Source organism: Haemaphysalis longicornis, unplaced genomic scaffold (genome assembly GCF_048455015.1).
Source record: "Haemaphysalis longicornis isolate Haplotype H1 unplaced genomic scaffold, Haemaphysalis longicornis Haplotype H1 scaffold_5, whole genome shotgun sequence".
Classification (NCBI taxonomy): Eukaryota; Metazoa; Arthropoda; class Arachnida; order Ixodida; family Ixodidae; genus Haemaphysalis; species Haemaphysalis longicornis.
In genome coordinates, this window is record NW_027526385.1 from 178,163,366 (window position 1) to 178,173,403 (window position 10,038).

Here is a 10,038-nt window from a genome sequence, read left to right on the forward strand (position 1 = left end):
GTGTGGTTGCCATATGCAAAAAAAAAGCGTAGGTGCATTGTAGCACCTTTGAAAGAGTAGCCTGGTTGCCGAAAACTCATTGCCGGCGCTTGCTGGTTCGGGGAGGTTGGTCTTTGTGGTTTCAATGGTGCTGGAAGAATGCTGCTACTGTGATCTCTCCCGTCGAGCAGCTGATACTACACGACGTCCGAGATCTTCCCGTCGGCGGAGGAGCTGTTATGACTCACTGGCGCCATGTTTGCGAGGATCAGTCGCCCGCCGGTCGACCACCCCACCGCTTGTCGACGGAAACGAATAGAGGCCGACACGACGCCGCGGCGGCCACTGATTGACAGCGGCTTTTGAGCGGCGTTGAGTGTTGTTGCCCCAAAAGGGATTAAGGAGCCGCCGGTATTCCCCCGGCCTGAGCAACTGAACGCGTGTGCGCGTGAAAGCCCAAACGGCGACGACCGGACAATGGGACCCCGTGGCGGCGGCAGCACAGCGAAGAAGGCAGTGGCAATGGTCAAGCCATTAACCCTTCCCGGAGTGATTCCACGAACCTTGTTAATCTGTGCTGTTAGGCTCCCTGGGAACGCAGCGCACGGCAGACACCAAAAGAATACGCGGCGCCCGCGCGGGTCCTGACGAGTGGCAAGGGTGTGTGTGTGTGCGTGTGCTGTGCATCTGCCGACATACCTGAAAGGCGTGTCCCTACCCGAGGGCGGTGCTTCACAGCGAGGAACGTACACATCACCATTGGTCCGCATTGTTTTGTATGGGGATCCCTAACCTAGGGAACTAGGGATCGGGGGTCAACAAAAAGGGCGTGCTGCGGCCCGCCAAGATCTGTCTTCTGTCTTCATCTCGACAACTCACTGTAAAAATGTAAATAAACCCGTTGAGTTTTCTCTAAGCTCTCCCCTAGTCCTGGCTCGACGGAGCGACGGCGACCGGCCCCGCTACCAGCAGACTGCGGTCGCTACAACTCGCGACAGCAGCTAAAACAAGCCTAGTGCACGCAGTATCAACAGCAGTGCGCATCGCTACTTGTATTCTTACGTGTGCTTTCGTAACTTCCACTCTTTACCCCACCACTGGAACTGCCGTAAAAAGAATGCGCCCCAAATTTAAGCGCAAATAGCTCGTTCAGCAAGCTTAAAATCTCTGCCTAAGTTTGCGTGTGCTTTTGCCGGCCTCAGCCAATGGCAGAGCTGGGCATGTGGCATCGTAGGTTCTGTGGCCGGAAATGAGCTAGTGGGTCGCATGGCCATTCCCTTGTTTTCTAATTATACAGCTTAGTTGAGCGAAGTTTACGTTAAATGTGGTGTCAGTAGGATTCTAACTAGGCGATCTTTCGAATAAACAAAACTTGTGTTTTGTCTGGATGGCCCCTTTATTACTACGTGATTTGTGAGTATTCACTATATCGGTTCAACGAGCACTGTAGGTGAGAATTTGGGTGCTTTCATCAAAACGCGAATCGCTTTCTGTATTCTTTAATATTATATGAAACTTCCATCCTAACGTTCCGAAGGGTAATGTGGCTCAAAGAAGTATTTTGTGTTGGCCAATATTGTGTGCTTTTGCAGTGTTATGTATGTTAAAACTGTGATCCATACGCTTGTAAAGACTGTTAGTAAGCGCTCTTTAAATGTAACATCATGCTTCCAGGACGAGGTAACCCGCTGCGGTGGCTCAGTGGCTAAGGCGCTGTGCTTCTGAGCACGGGGACGCGAATTCGATGGCCGGCCGCGGCGGCCGCTTTTCTGATGGAAGCGAAAAGCGAAAAATTGGCCGCGTATCTGCTCCTTTCGTTGCAAATGCCGTCAAAAGACGATAGTCTTTATCTTCTTTTGCCAAGTAAATGCCTCCCTTCGCTTTCCCGCTGACCTCTCATGTTGTTCCTCTTGCGTCGCGCTCCTCCCAAGGTAAAGACGCCAAAGGTTTGCTTAAATCATTTTAAATTTCCCGCGTTCCACTGCTTCAAACCGGGTGTCTCGATGCCAACGCTGCCGTACGGCGAAGATGCGCGTGAATCGAGGAGCCCTACTTCAACGTTTATAGAACCGCGTTTCCCTACTGCGCGTGCGTTGCAAGCAGAACGTGGAACCTATCTAGTGGAACCTTTCGTAACTGTTTTGGGTTGATTTGTTAAAATTCTGCCAGAAGCTATAGTGGCGCGGGCGACAGCAGGCGACGGCGGAGTGAATTTTTTTCTGCAGTTGATGAAGTATTTAATTTCGCAAAAGTGAAGCATGTAGGTTTTTTCATAAAGGAACAATGCAAATATCACCTCTGTATTAATTTGCTGTCTTATATTTGCGTAATGTCTTGTTCTTCTTCAACAATGTTGACAAGTGTGAACATTACACCGGACTTAGACGGGTAGATTTAGCTGTGACTATATAAGACTATTGCGCAGGCATTGTTTTACTTTGGCCGGGTGGCTGAATCGAGTCACAGACAGACAGACAGACAGACAGACATTCAGACAGACCAAAATTTCTGAGTTTAAGTAGCCCAGGAAAGAATATCGTATTTCAAAAGCCCGAGTGTACGAGATTTTGGCGTACGTTAAAGATCCCCAGGTGGCTAAGATTAATCTGGAGCCCTCCATTACGGCGCGCCTCATCGCCTAAGTTGCGTCGGCGCGTTCAACCCTACAAGAAATCAAAGCAATTCTAAAACGAGGTTTCACTTGGTTTAAGATAAGCCTAAAACGGGTGCTAATTTTAGTTCCAACACTCTCGATGCGGCATGATATCACCGAACTGTTCATGAACTGAAAGATGCATTCAAGGTATAGGAACCATCACCTGAGGATCAAGCGGCCGTCTCTGACGAATCCGCCGCTCTCCAGATTTTCGGGCTTGAAATATTTGTCATGAATCTTAATAAGATGGCCGCTCACTTTCGTTGGTCTTGAAAAGTACCCAGACCCAAGAGCACTTGGCGTCGTAGAATGGCACAGTTTGTCGGGTCCGTGTGGATGGAGGATGCTGAACTTCAGTTGGAGATTGAACGGCCACTCCTGAAACTGATCAATCAGCCCTTCGTGTAGTCTGAAGCAAAAACCAATGTCGCCGTCACCATAGAAAACGAGGCCCGCTGACACGTAGTAGCCACGAAGGTATACTGGCTCCCCTACGACCAAAACGCAGTCTTCCTTTGCTATTTGCTTTAGTGGCGCGTATTTCTCGAGTATCCACCTGTGCCGTGTTTTTGCTGCAACATTAAGGATTGAGAACATGAGGGCAGAAGAATTTCGGAAGAGATCGCTCGTTCGATCACACTGGGAATCAATCGCCACTGATATTCGATCAAGTACGTCCTTTGCTTTGCGGTTCCCGTCTTCCAGTGCTTCTATGTAAGCAGTATGTTCCGCAACCATCTCGGCTTTTGTTTCAGAGTGCTCGTCACTCACTGCTTCGCGGAATGCGGCGAAGTGCGCAGCAAGCTCAGTTTTTGTTTGCGTGTTGCCGGCTCGTATAACTTGTTTAAATGCGACCAACTGCGCAGCCAGCTCAGCCGCTGTTTTACGGTGCCCGTCACTCAAGGCTTCCAAGAATGCGTTGAGGTTCATTGCTAACTCAGCCCTTGTTTCCCGATGCCTTTCTTCCATTGCTTTTGTGAATGCGGCAAACTGCGTAGCAAACTCCGCCTTCATTTCGCGGTGCGATCCTTCTGTCGCTTTTCTGAATGCGGCGAACTGCGTAGCCAGCTCACCGTTTGTCTCGCGCTGCCCGTTCCTTATCGCTTCTCGGAATTCTGAAAAGAGCGTAGCCAGCTCAGCTGTTGTTTTACGATGCCCGTGTCCCATTGCTTCTATGAATGTACCGAAGTGTGAACCCAGCTCAGCCGTTGTTTTGCAGTGGCCGTCTCCGATTGCTTCTATCAATGTCTCGATGTGCGTTGTCAGTTCAGTCTTTGTTTCCTGATGGCTATCTTCAATTGTTTCTTTGAAGGCGGCAAACTGTGTGATTAGCTCAGCCGTTGTTCTATGGTAACCTTCTCCCATTGCTTCTCTGAACGCAGCAAACTGTGTGGTCAATTCAGCGGTTGTTGCACGAAGCTCTTCACTCATTGCTGCCCCGAATGCGGCGGACTGCGGAGCCAGCTCAGAGATTGTTTCACGGGGCAGGTCTTTCGTAACTTCTGTAGATGTGGCAGCCTCCGCAGCCTGCTCAGTTTTTGTTTCATGTGTACCGACTCCTGTCAATGCGTCTCTGAATGCAGAGAACTGCATTGCCAGCTCAGCCGCTGTTTTGCGACGCCCGCTTTCCATTGCTTCTATCAATGTGGCGAAGTGCTTCGTCAGTTCAGCCTTCGTTTTTTGGTGGCCGTCTCCAATTGCTTCTGTGAATTCGGTGAAGTGTGGGCTCAACTCAGCTTTTCTTTCCTTATTTCCGTCTTTTATCGTTTCTCCGAGTGCGTTCAACCGCATAGCCAGCTCGTCCTTTATTGCTGTTCTGAATTCGGCAAACTGCGTTGCCAGCTCAGCCTTTGCTTCACGGCGACCCTCTTCTATTGCCTTGCGCAATGTGGTAGCCGCTTCATTCGGGCCTATACCTAATTGCACCGCTTCTGATGGACTTTGAATCCGTGCTTTATGTCTTTCAACCATGCTGTTATTCAAACCCTGTTGGTTCACATCCGACTTGTGCACAAAATCACCAGGCTGATCTTTCCGTTCAGCCATATGAAGTCGTAGTTGCCTAAGGCTCTCTTGTAATTGCCTTTGTTTGGCGTTTCTCTTGTTGGTGTCGGCGTCGTTCGAAAGCGTTTCCGCCAGTGCGATGTTAAAAACTCGGCTGATTTCCTTTAGCTGGGCTTGAATCGAAGACAAAGCTGTTGGATTGAAGGTGGCTATTCGCAGACCCTGTTTCGTAAACTCGGCACGTGCGCTGAAAGTTTCTTGTCCTTGCGAGACAGTTTGATCCAGTTGGTCTGTAGCTGCAATGGATACTTTTGCGGCTCCACCGTGAGTTTCCAGATGCGCGCACACGTCGGTGGCGAGGATTCCAGCTGCACACTTGGAACATCTTACCAAGTGGTGCTCACAGTCGTGGTGAAAGTGCTTGGAAATATTTTCAGCAGCTGTGACGACATTGCAACCGTTGGCTTGATTCCAGCAGAAAACCTGCACAAAATAAAAATATTTGTGTGAGATAATTTAGCATTTACTATTTTTGCAATATTTTTATTTATGAAACATATTTTCATACGACGGGTATTTTCGAAACGAGGCCGCATTTGTTGTCGGCGCTGCAAAACAAGATCAACCTCTCACTGTGCCAGTATCATGTCTAAACGAGTCGATAATAGTGTTCACTTGTGCCTGTGGTGTTCTGCGGTGTCACTGGTGATATGCTGCTGCCGGCACCGAAGCCCGTAATTGGCACCCAGAACCGCGTCCCCGGATAGTTCATGTAGGAGTTTGAGCACTCTACCAAAACGCAGCTGTTTTTTTGTAGTGCCCTAAACTTACTATTTGCTAGGAGACGTGGCCATAGCAAGTTTTTAGTGTGGGGAAAGGCAAGAAGAAGCGAAAGAGAACCCAAACATTGCATGAGCTCCTATCAGCCACGCAGCGCCAATCTCGCAAACGCCGCGGAGAAGCGGCGGCAGGCTGTGCAGCGATCGCAAAGCTCGAGGTGCATTGGCAGCTGCCAGTATAGTGCCTAGATATATTCTAGGCTTTCTACTGCTAGCGACAGCGGCCGGTGGGAGGCGAAGGTGTTCGCGAGAGGGAGAACACAGGGAGAGACGTTGTGGAGTCACAACGTAATGCTGGCGGTCGGGCGCACAGATCCTGGCCACTTCCAAGAGGTTCTCCACAACCAAAAGTCTTACGCCATTCTGGCAAAAACGTTGTCTCGTAGGTCATCGACTAAAGAGACCGACGCTCTAAAGCATCTGCGTTAGCACTCGGCAACTGGAGCTTGAAGAATTTTGCTATACCGCGACGGCAATCCAAGGACAGGACGTGCGAAGAACCGACTCATTTCAAAAAATTTTACCGTATTTCTTGGCGGTGAAAGTTTTGATATGCCGTAATGTGTAAAATAAGCCCTCTGAATTTTCCACAATGTGAAAGTGATGCTATTCCACGCAGTGAATGGCAGCACCCATTGCGAGCTTAAAGCAAAGGGAGTCTAGATGAAGACATCAAGCTCAATTTTGAACTGTTACGCTCATGATTTTGATTCCAATGGTTTAGGTAGGTTATTTTTTGTCAGTTGTTACACCACTGTCCAGTTTATGCTGCTGCTGCTGCTCAGTAAACGTTCTTCAGCTTAGTTCTGTGTCTTCAAAAAAAATACAGGGTGTTTGTAATGCTGCCCAATGTCAGTATTTCTTTCCCTTTTTTGTCCAAACTGACATTGATGAGTGTCGTCGCAGTATGCAAGTTTTAAAGAGTTTTTAATGTGTTGTGCAAAAAAAATTGTGCATCTTAGTTAGTGACATGAGGGGTCTCAAACTCACATCAGTAAGCAAGCAAGCCACAGTCGAGAAGTTCAGCCCCGCATGGGAAGGTTGCAATGCAAGAAAGGCAGGGGGGAGGGGGGTGTAACAAATTGTCACCTAATGCTGCCGTTCGAACGAAACAAGTCCTTTCCCACCCATTGTAAATATGCTTGGTCATTTCTGTATGGAATTTGGTGTCACCATTCGAGAAACATATCAGTACTGATCTCCAGGATGACTAAAATCTAGGTACTGATATTTGTTTTACGGTGATCCTTTAATACATCAAAATGTCAAAATACACCATCTACCCGTGTGGAACCCTGATGAGGATGCGAGCATCGTGGCGGTTCCGTGTGGTTCCATTGTGTTGCCGTTATATTGAGTGATCTGGTTTTTACTAGCGCCAGAGGGAATTCCGCGTCCGGGTCCACACCGGTGGCAAAGGCACGCAAGTGCTGTTGTGTTATGCTGAGTAGGCGGTGGTTCTCGAGGCGCCGAAACTCGTCCATCATGTTCTTGTCGATGTTGTCTCCGTGGTAGAATGGCTAGTCTCAGTCAGCTTTGGTGAGGTAAAGGTTGTTGACATTGCTGCACCGGCTGAGAGCAATGTACACGCCCTCCTCTTAGCAGCTTTGTCTTCTCGTTCTTCTTCTTCTTCGGCGGTTCCCCTACGGGAAGATGACGACGGTGGTTGAACGCGAACCTATCTCGTGATGGATTTTTTGGTTGGCCAATCCCTAGGGGCATCCTGCCACAATCAGCATCAGAGGCGCTGCGGACGGGGCTGGTTGAGCTGCAAGGCGCGTGGCGCTTCCCGCCACAGCTTTCGCACAGGAAATTCAGCATCCCCCTCTAAAGTTTTCAGTTCGTCGTTTCCGTTGACGTTCAGCCTCGTGTGCCTTCGTTGTATCAGTAGCTTCTTGACGTAGTTTGAATGAGTCAAGGACATAGGGCGCGTTCGTAGCACTTACTCCTTTCCCGGATTTGTAGCACACGCTCCTGTCCGGGATTTGTAGCGTAGTGGGAAGAGCACCGCGTACCTCCCGTTGCGGCCAGAGAGCCGTGGGATCGAAACCGGGCGCCGCTAACTATTTCTTTTTTTTTATAGTGTAGTATGGCGGAGCTGTGGGTGTAAAAAGGAGAGTTGCGCATGCGCAGTGAGCGTGTAGACGGCGCCGCCATCAACGACGCAGGACCAGGCGAGCCTAAGAAATGCTCCGCATTTAAAATACGTAACCTGTTTGTTTTCATTTACTCTTGGAATTGCACGCTTTCGCTTATTTAGGTGCGAAACCCCTTAGGGGTTCTGGCTGGTGGAGTCTCCTGTAGTCTCATGTAGTCACGGTACTAAAACCCCTGTGCAGTCGTTTTGCAACGCCTCGCGCTGGAACGTAATGCGTACTAAACGAACACACCGGGACACTCGTTTTCCAACGCCTCGTGCTCCTTTTTAGCATACTTCATAGCATACCCGCCGCGGTGGCTCAGTGGTTAATGCGTTGCGCTGCTGAGCACGAGGTCGCGGGTTTGATTGCCGGTCGCGGCGGCCGCTTTTCTGATGGGGGCGAAAAGCAAAGACGCCCGTGTGCACGAGATTTCGGCGCACGTTAAAGATCCCCAGGTGGTCAAAATTAATCCGGAGCCCTCCGCTACGGCACGCCTCATCGCATGCGTTGCGTCGGCGCGTTAAACCCATCAATCAATCAATCAATCAATCAATCAATCAATCAATCAATCAATCAATCAATCAATCAATCAATCAATCAATCAATCAATCAATCAATCAATCAACCTACTTCATAGCATGCTCCGGCGTGTTACACGGAGACAACTTACGGCCAGTTTGTGTCTCATTAAATTGCTTAAATCCTGTTCAACGCCAGAAACGACGCCCCCGCCTCAGAAAGCTCCCAATTGCTCCTCCCATCGGCGCTTCTCCGGCGCCCAATCAGCCCGCGCCGTGCCGCAATAGAGAAACTTACAATCTCTGAATACACTAATACACTAAATGCTTTGCCCTTCCCCAAGTTTCACGCTAGTGCAGATGGCCCAAGATTTATCAGGGACCTTTGCCTTGTATCTGCTTCCCATGGTAACCAACGGTGTCGGAGTCGTCGCCTGCACTGGTAATTGTGGAAATTTAATAATTCTTTACTATACCGGATGTCACCCTTCTTTAACCTTTTCTCGCTTTCTCTTCTCCTACCGCTGTTCGATATTGCTTTCCTGGTTTTTTTTAAACTTCCGTCGCCCAATGATGCCAATTAACACTCTTCTGTTCACTGCATGAATTACGCATTTTTGTGTGAATTCCGCGAGTTAAACCGCTCGGCTTTCGTTGTACTTGGCATGGAATGCTGCGCATTAAAATTGGACGATTAAATTTGCCGTCCCTGACACATAAATGCCTCTCTTTTCTTCCATCCCAAACTCGGACGCATTCTTTTGTTCATCTTGACCTTTCCACAATAAATAGGGTTAGGTTCGCTAAAGTCTATTAAGTGTTTTCGCAATCCAACAGCTCACGCGTCATATACTGGAAATTATTAGTCGCATTTTGGATGCCACCTCAAGGTATATGCTTGGGCGCGAGCCCTTTTTTAGTTTAGGGGAAAACATTCTTTCAAACGCGTTTGTTCAAGTTTCTCAACGCGAATATCAAGCACACCAAAATTTTCAATCATTAAAACACTGCCCAGTATTAGTTATGTGTCGATGTTTTACCTCAGTTATGCCGATCGTTTACTTTTCACTCAACAATGCGGACAAATACAAAGTATGGCACCAGATTTAGTAGTTTGGAAAGGTTTTGCGTATATGTTCTTCTTGATCAAGAATTCTATTACCTTTCAGGCGGTTCACTAAATAGAGGGGCAGACGTACAGGGAAGCCTACATTTCCGATGTTTAGTACCCCAAGAAAGACGATCGTCTTACAGAGTTCCCCGCTGTCTTGGTGAACGCCCTACCTGCTTTGCCATGATGCTTCTGGCCGGATGGTTTATCCATGCCACTTCCTCGTCCGAGCAGACGCCTCCGTCCAGCGGGCAAGCCAGCCGACCGCGTCGCCCACACTGCTCGTGGCACGGCTTGCAGAGGGAGTGGCCGCAAGGGAGGAAAGCTATGGCCTTGGGGACGAGCCCGCATGCACCGCAAACCCTTGTGGCTGGGAGCGGTTCTAGGAAGAAGAGCGGTCTCCGGTCGATTTCTTCTGAAAAGCCCACAAGGGTGTATTCACGGCCGCCTGGAGCCATGTGGCACGATGGAAGCAGCGCCCGACACCGAACGCTACCGCGTTCGTTCGCCGTCAGCGATGACAGAAGTGAAGCGGAATGTCGCTTCCCGACAGTCTGTCCCGCGTCGAGAGCTCGAGTCTATCTCGACGTTTATCGAGCTTCACGGTAAATGACCGTCTTCTGGAGATAAGAGTGTAGCAGTGTTTGTGCTTCTCCCGCAAAATCACTGTCAGTTTCAGATGTCCTTATTATCGTTCACCTCCTTATCTATTGGGGGTCAGCCCTTCAACAAAAATATGTAAGGAAGATACGCTCAGTGGTTTTTCTATTTGCACTGCTGCATTGGGGAA

The 10,038-nt window shown here is 49.1% G+C and overlaps 1 long non-coding RNA gene across 1 annotated transcript in view; it reads right to left on the minus strand.

The window, feature by feature from the left end:
• The window catches only part of LOC144138840 (uncharacterized), a 32,068-nt gene extending 22,275 nt beyond the window's left edge, over positions 1-9,793 (minus strand). Inside the window, exons 1-2 of the long non-coding RNA XR_013315982.1 lie at positions 9,422-9,793; positions 2,799-5,122 (exon numbers count right to left, since the gene is read on the minus strand). This is a non-coding gene — a long non-coding RNA (uncharacterized LOC144138840). The remainder of the gene's footprint in view (positions 1-2,798; positions 5,123-9,421) is intronic.
• Positions 9,794-10,038: the final 245 nt, after the last annotated feature.